This window comes from Dromaius novaehollandiae, chromosome 12 (genome assembly GCF_036370855.1).
Source record: "Dromaius novaehollandiae isolate bDroNov1 chromosome 12, bDroNov1.hap1, whole genome shotgun sequence".
In the NCBI taxonomy this organism is placed as follows: Eukaryota; Metazoa; Chordata; class Aves; order Casuariiformes; family Dromaiidae; genus Dromaius; species Dromaius novaehollandiae.
The window spans coordinates 16608630-16616534 of NC_088109.1; the positions used below are offsets into that span (position 1 = coordinate 16608630).

At 49.9% G+C, this 7905-nt stretch overlaps 2 long non-coding RNA genes across 2 annotated transcripts; both read left to right on the forward strand.

Annotated features, from left to right (window-relative positions):
* The first annotated feature begins 415 nt into the window (after nt 1-415).
* On the forward strand, nt 416-1505 carry LOC112984658 (uncharacterized). The gene is made up of 3 exons (XR_003259551.2): nt 416-645; nt 797-872; nt 955-1505. It is a non-coding gene; the product is annotated as an uncharacterized LOC112984658 (long non-coding RNA).
* Nucleotides 1506-1614: 109 nt separating this feature from the next.
* LOC112984668 (uncharacterized) lies at nt 1615-6818 on the forward strand. The gene is made up of 5 exons (XR_010391286.1): nt 1615-2018; nt 4572-4657; nt 4754-4871; nt 4983-5137; nt 6354-6818. It is a non-coding gene; the product is annotated as an uncharacterized LOC112984668 (long non-coding RNA).
* Nucleotides 6819-7905: the final 1087 nt, after the last annotated feature.

Here is a 7905-nt window from a genome sequence, read left to right on the forward strand (position 1 = left end):
AATATGCTTTTTCTAAAAAAGAAAAAAAGTAACATAAAAGCCTAATGCTTCTAAAACATCATCTCTTAAAAAAAGAATCTGGATTTCAGCTGGATTTTGGTAGACATACAACTAACCTGTAAGTCACTGAGCTAAGCAACCCTGAAAATCAGGCTCAGAGTAAATCTATCAACCGCCTGTCTATAGTAGTTCAGTGTCATTATTACGGCAACTATCTACAAATAAGCGGTGAGACAGTGCTGAAAGCTGAGGTGGTGCTACGGGCTGGCTGGAGAAACTGTACAGCAGTGAGACAGAGGGCACACACAGTCTGAAAGGCTCTTTTATGAGCAGCAAACCGGCAGCGAGCGGGCGCTGTGCCCACCCGGAGAGCCTCCAGGGAATGCCCCAGGAGATGCACTTTTTTTCCGATTCTTCTCGCTTCTCTGCCGTTTTACTGCCTGCCTGTATTTATATTTAATATAGCAGCAGCTGGCTGCTCTCACCATTTGTCTTCCAAAGATCTCCAGTTCTGGACCGACAACACAGAAGGAGCCCCAGTAGCACAGGCCAGTGGTTTTCCTCCGTGACCCTGGTGGAGCTGGAGTGTCCCACAGAGATCCCATTTAAAGAGCTGAAGTGACAGAGGGGATGCCACATCCTCAGGTAATTGTTCCAGTGGTTAATTAATTCCCTTAGGTGTTCCGCACCAAGAAGAGTTTTATTTCTCTGAGAACTGTCTTCAGTTTTCAGATCTCAAGATGCCTTTGCCTGTCAGATTAAAGTGCCTCAGCTTATTATTGCTCTCTCTGTGTAGGCACTTGCTGGCCACCATCAAGTCACCTCTGAACCTTCCCAGGGATGGACTAAATGCACCGAACCGGCTCCCTGCTGTAAGGGAGGTTCATCAACCTCATGTCCTCCTTGCTTCTGCTTGCTGAAATCCCTCCAATTTGTTCACGTCCTCTTTTCCAGACAGACGCTGCGGTGCCTTGTGCAGTTATTCGTGTCTCCTGCTGGGGTCAAAACACCTCTCGCCTTGCCCTGGTCCATGTGTCCGAGGGCTGTTTGGCCTCCCGGGGGCTGCGGTTCAGCTGCGGTTGGGGATCAGCCCAGAGCCAGGGTCCGGTGCGAGGTGGTGGTGGCGGAGAGGCCAGCCCCAAGCTCAGGATCAACCGGCCACGGCCAGAGGGGTTCACGTGCAGGTATGCTGGGGTGCCAAAAGACCGAGAGGCAGGTCCTGAGACAGGCAGCTCTCCTGGACGCAGCAGGAGAGCAGCAAAGGAGGGACAGCCACGCTGTGGTTGGAGCCTGGTGACGCAGATTTCACCCAGCTCCAACTGACTGTAATTGCAGAGAAAGCAGGAGCAGCTTGAAAATCCCCGGGACGGCATAACTTCCCGGCGAGGAGAAAGGGGCCTTCACGAGGTCTTGAACCGGTGTCCTTACGCACTGCATACCGCAGTGTGATGTGTGAGCACTCAGCCACTCCACCACAAGTTAGAAATGAGAAATTTCAAGGGCTATTGAGCACTCTGTGAATTTTCGCAGTGGCTCAGCGCAAAGTTATTTAGCACAGGTGTTTTGGTAATTGTGATGCATTGGGAAAATTCGCAGTGCTCAATGGCCCTCAAACTTCCACCTGCTTGGTGTGGTGGTTAAGTATTAGCGCAGTGGATTATAAGATAAAATATGCAGGGGAGACTTGCTGGCTGCAGGACTTTTTCTGGCACTGGTTATATTTCTCTGTTATTCTGCCATCAGTTTGTTTGTCTGATGTATAGGAGAAGGACAGAAAGTCGACTTCAGCAGCTCTCCAAGTTGCGAGTTTTGTACGCTAATAAAGCCGGCAGCTCCTCGTCCCCTCGCCGCCCCGGGGAAAAGAGCCGCAGAGAGCAGGGACAGCCCAAAGCACATGCTCAGGCCATGATTAGTGGTACCTCCAGAGCTCAGCTCTGGGATGGGGGAGAGAAGAGAAGAGGGACCTCTGCCTACACGTCTCTGAATACACGGACCCATAGAGGGCCCACAAGTCCCAGGTAGAGTTTTCTTTTAATTATCACTTTCTGTGCCACCTCTGCTCCCACGCTGCCTATGCCAGGAGGGGCCCTTCGGGGAAGGACACTCTGTCTGTCCTTTCATGCGCAAATGAGTTGATTAGGAAGCTTTGCAAGGATGTGATGTGACCAAGTACAAAGAGTCAGAAGAAAGTAGCTTTGATTTTTGCTTTCACTTCAGCCCCGGCAGCCGAGTAGCGTGGCAAGCACGCTCGCCGAACTGACGAACGGAAGACATGGGCTGTTACTATAAAGTAATTAAAATACAGGAAAATCCTGTTTGCTGCTGCAGCTCTGCTGTCTCCTAAGCTGCATCGTTGGGCTGCTCCTGGGCATTACTGGTTTTGCTGTGCTATGGAGCAGGCGACTAAAGCAAAAGAAATGGAGACGTCGCGGGGTGGCAGAGCTTATGTTGGCTGGTGCCGTTTGCAGAGTAAATATTATTTTTTTTTGTGATGAGTGGATATTAGCAAGGAGGCAAATAATGTGATTCCCTTCCTTCCCCAGCTTTCCTCCCAGCGAAACCAGCGCAGCCGCCTGGCCCCCGTCCACGCGCTGCTCGCCATGAGTTTGCCCCCAGCCCGGGCAGCGTGGGAGCCCGCTTGCACACAACCACTGAATTCAAGTTGTCAAAGAAGGGCAAGTTCAGCATCAGAAAGGAAAAGCAATATGCACTGAAAACCCCCAGTCTGCGCAGGGAAAGGTGGCTGGATCGGCCAAGAGCCCGTCGCTGTGTTCACGCAGGGGGCTGGGGAGATCCGGGCCGAGGCCGCGCGGGCTGGCGGGGCTGCAGCGGCGCTTTCGTGGTCCCCCGGGACTTGCAGCTCTAACACGGGGCTGCTTTCGCTCCCTTTCTCTCCGCTGCTTTTTGGCACCGTCTCTCTAATCGCGGCGGCTTCCTCCTTCTCCTCCGCGCTCGGAAACGAGCGGGGCCCCGCGAGCCCTGGCCAGGCTGCTGGCTGGCTCGCCGCGCGCCGTGCTGCCGATTTTTTGGCACCGCGAGGCGGTGACTTGTCGCGCGCTCTCGGGTTGCAAGCGCAGGTGTGACTTTGATGATGAAAAGGCAAAAACACAATTGAGGTTTTTGTCAGGAGCAAAATGCAGCCACCTGCAAGAGGCTCCAGGAGAAGATGAAAAGCGGATGTGTAACTAGAGGGTCCTGCCATGAACTGCAAGTAAGATTAATGGAAGGGTTTTGTTTTACGCTTATTGATAAAATCTCAAAATTCCCAGTTCTGACAAGATTTCTAATGGAAATTCCCGAAGTCTCCCCCCCCACTTCACGTCCTCCTCACTCCCCTCTTTCCCCCACCTCTCCTTCCCTCTCACATCATGGTTTTTGGAGTTATTAACATGTAAATTAAGTTCATTTATAGAAAGAAACATCTTGACAAGTTGACAAGTGTTGCACATGACGAGAGTTTGGATTGGGAGGCATCCCCACTTCCACGTTTGCCCGTTATTCCCTGGGACGGAAACGCAGCAGCGGGCAGTGCTGTTCTGGGTGCTCGTGCCGTATTTAGCCCCAGTTCATTTCCAAGCACGCAGCCAAGGCGCCGTGCTGGATGTGGTCCTTGGGGTTGATGTGGGGTCTCCCCAGGTCCTCCCGAAGGCAGCAGGTGATTCGCTTTGTTGCTGCCCGCATCAGGTTTGGACCTGCGTGTTGCATAGCAACCCTAAATTATTGTAAGAACCCTCAAAAGAGTATTAATACTAGTCACGAATAAATTCAGTTTGTCTCACTGCTATTTATGGACTGTTTTTATGCTGTTCCCCAGCTGAGTGAAGGCTTTCATCTTCCCAGGCAGCGAAATTCCAGTTACTGCCAGCAGACTGGTAGCTCTCACGCACTGGCACAGGGGATGTAGTCTTTTCCAGCACATATTTCTTGCATTTCATTTTAAGGAGGACTTTATTTTAACTTGTCACTTATTAGTCCTAACTGACCGGGCTCTGCTCCCACTAAAGAAACAAGTTTTCTGGTGCATTTTAGGAGAGGCTGCGTTTCGGGTGGGGGTGTTTCCCGCGCGGATTCCCACTCCCGGGTGGAAAGCACTTACACTCGTCTGTGTCTGCTGCTTCTAGGAAAAATGATCCCTGAAAGTAAGGGATGTATTGTGCCTTTTTCTCCTTCTCTTTGAAAGCTGTCAGCACTAATTTAATTAGTTGTTGCATAACCGTGGTTTATCATTTCCAAGTCTAATGTATTATAATGTTGTTTATACTGATTTGATGATTAAAGGCCTTGTCAGAGTCTTTGTTTCTTTTCAAAAAGAAAATGTATTTATCGCCCTTTAACCAAAAAAATAAAAAGCCTTTCTTGCTATGCAAATGGGACGCACAAAATTAAGGAGGTTTATTGCACCTGAAAAGGTTTTCAGAATAATTTTCCATAGACTTAGTCTTATTTTTATTGTCTGCAGTGCCCTTGTCCTGCTTTGCAAGCGAACTCCCTGCTGGGGCTGCCGCTCTCTTGGGCAGCGCTCCTGGTCTGCCCACCCTTGCATCCCCCCTCACCTTCTTCTCCCTCACCAGGATTTTACCAAATCCCACTTGTTTTCCGATCCCCTTGCAAGGAGTAGTGCCACTCCACGGCAGAGCTGGACTGAAGATCCCGTTAGGTGAGTAAGTGCATGGAGGCTGCTCTGCTCCGACCAGGACGCAGTGCAGCTCCTGGTTTGGGGATCCCTAATGCGCTGCTTACTTTGCACGTGTAGATGTTGTGCCCTAAGTGGGACAGATATGGGCGGCAGGTCGCGTCTCAGGTCCTCAAAGCAAGCAGCACGTTTCCTCCTCCCTCCTGCCGGTGCTTTCGTTCTGCTTTTCTGCAGCTGGGTGAGTGACCGTGTTTGTGTCTATCATCTATTCTGCAGTCTGTTATTTAAATTACAAAGCTCATTCTTTGCATCAGCGTATGCACAGCAAGTTAGCGATCTCTGCATAAAGTCCCCGCAGGCAGTGATTGTCTCCTGAGGAAGGCGGCAGCAAAGACGGCCCACGGGATTGACAGATACATCGCTGAGTCTGGATACGTTCCTGGAACAACTGTTTTTCTTTCGAAGAAAGTTGCCATTGATTGAGGCTGTTGCGACGGAGCCCAGGTGAGCACCGTATTGGAAAATTAAGTTGCTAGCACAACATCAGGGGGACGCCCCCCCAAAACTAAAAAAAGAAAAGTGTCACCAGCTTGTGTAGCAAAAACATACCCCAGACCTGAACAATTATGCTAATTCTGCTCGGGTTTACAGCAATAATAACCAGCAAACGGGGCTTCCAGAGATGCCTCGTGGTGTGACAGAGGAGCAGGCAGGGATCTCCTGGGCCCTGCTGCGTTGTCCATCACTGGTCAGACACCTCTGCCTTCTGGTTAGCATCACTCCTCTCCAAGCACCTCCTGCACCCATGGGTGAAGGCGACCCGGCCCCAGGGACGTGTCCCACCTGGAGAGGGGGAGATGGGGGCTGGCTCTGTGGGGAGCTGCGCCCTCCGAAAGGGTATCAGTAACCCAGATGAGCTGGCAAGGGGGAGAGAAAAAGGAAAGTGTTTTCTTTAATTGCAGCCTGCAGGGAGCAATGGACACGGCGGTGATTTGTACGGCTTATTTAAGCCCGCCTGGCCCTGGGGAGGAAGAGGGAGGAGACCCAGCGGGCACTGGCGGAGGCACTGGGCTGCAGCTGCATGCTGGAGCAAACCACTTGGAAAAGGATAACTGGGAATTAATTCCTGACAAAGCAATTAAAACTCGTCAGGCAGCAGCCGCCAGCTACCTGGGGCCGGAGGGCGGCGAGGCCGCTGCGGGCTTGGAGCTGGGCACGGCGGCTGCGAGCAAGTGGGGAGTGCCGGCCCCGGGGTGGGAGGGGGGGGGTCCTGCAGCAAAAGTTGCCCTTGTGTTTCAGCCCCGAGCTGGGAATTGCACAAACCGCCCGTGCAGCAAGGCTGGCTCCTGGGCCTCAGCCGGGGCGGGTCGGAGGCGACCGTTTTGGCTCCCTTTTGCATCTGCACTTGGGTCCCATCGCGGTGCCGGGCACCTCTTAGCCAAACCCCTGAGCAGCTCCGAGGTGTAAAGCCTCTCCCCTGCGCCGCGCATCCGCGGAGGAGCTCTCGGCAGCCTGGGGCACTTGTTCCCTGTGAGCGTGGTGGAGCCGGCAAAAGCCCTTTCGGTCCTTGAGCCATTGCTCTTCAGAGCCAAAGGTGCTGAGCCACCTGCATTTTTAAGTCTACTGCCTTAAGAAGGCTATTTTTTAAATAAACCTTCGGTGTATTTAAAAGAAGGAGCTGGAATGTAAAAGTAACCAAGCTCTCCTGGGCTATTTCCAGGTATTTTTGCACTGGAAGGTTTGGGAGTCTTGCTGTCGAGCTGGAGGGGACACGAGCACCGTGTGCGCCAAGGACACGTGGACACCCCCGCTCATCTGCCATGAGTAGCTTCAGCCCCTGCAACAATTTTCGGCCCCTGCAAGTGAGGGTCTGCCTGCCTGCTGCCATGCCAGCTGGGAAAAGCTGCCCTTCGCTCTCGGTCTTTAAAATAACTTCTTTTTTTTTTTTTCCTCTGATGTAAGGATCAAATCACAAACATGAAAGCAATGTTGTTTGTCGTGTGTGTGTGTTTAATGCAATATCATCTGGCTGCTGTGAAAGTTAAACTTGCTGATTGTAGGCTCCTGCACGCTCCTCCGAGCAGCTTCTGCATGATAGGATTACAATGGCGTGTTTTAGTCTAAGGAGTTTAGACACAAACAGTTATTATTTTGAAATAAATACATGCTGGTAAGCGCTATCAAACTTTTACAGAAATTATTAAAACACTGGGTGAAATTTTTTTTTCCTTTGATACATGATGAAAGGCTGAACTCTCACCTGGGAAGCAGCACACAATGCAAATCGATGGAGCTGCATTTCTTTACCACTCTGTTGACTCACAAACAGACTTAGAGCTCGTAAGAGTCCTGCCGGATCCTCTCCCTCTTCACAGCTCTATTTTATTTCCAAATACCACTAAAGGAATATTTTTTTTTCTCAAGGTGATTGCACGACTTCCTTCTGTTTCACCCCCAGCAGCCGCCCATGCGAGCCCACGACCCCCAGAAGGTGTTTCGGTGTCTCCTGCCCTTTGCTAACGAAGGTCTGTAGAGCCATCAGCAGCGAGGGAGAGGCATTTCTTTTTTCCTTGCAAAAGATTTTGATCTTTCTCTAAGGGGAATGACCTTGACTTGGTAGTGCAGCGAAACTGGGAAAGCTGCTTTGCTATTCAAACTGAATTTAGACTAGCTAAATAAATAGCAGGCAAAAGAACAAATCTTCTTCCTTAAATGAATGTAGGATATTAAGACCTGGCTTTGTAATGATTATAGTCTAATACACAGCTCTCTGAGAGGCATTTTTTTTTTTTTTTTTTTTGCCTGTGTCTCTAACCTTGAATTTTCCATTCATCTTTGGGGAAATGCTTCTTTTTTGCTATACATTTTGTGCACACAAAGAACAATTTAAAACTTACATTGCATGGTCAATCAGAGATACCTAACTGGCTCTTTGGAAAACGTGAATTGTGCTTTTTTTTTTTTTTTTTTTTTTTTAATACAAACACAAAACAAGTCAGTGGCACCACATTAATCATTCAAGCCGATTGGAAAGTCTCCAAGCACCGGCTGAGTAAAAAAAAAATAAAATAAAAATGCAACAAAAAACTCCCCCAGAAACCACTTTGATAAGAACCAACTGGGAATGAGGGTTTTTTTTTTCTGAGTTTCAAAAAGAACAACAGAAAAAACAATTTGAAGAACTGGCAAGAAAACAAATTGAACTATCATGGCCGGTTGTTAGGGCCATGCTTTGGCTCTGGAGAAATGATTCATAAATATTCATTAACCTG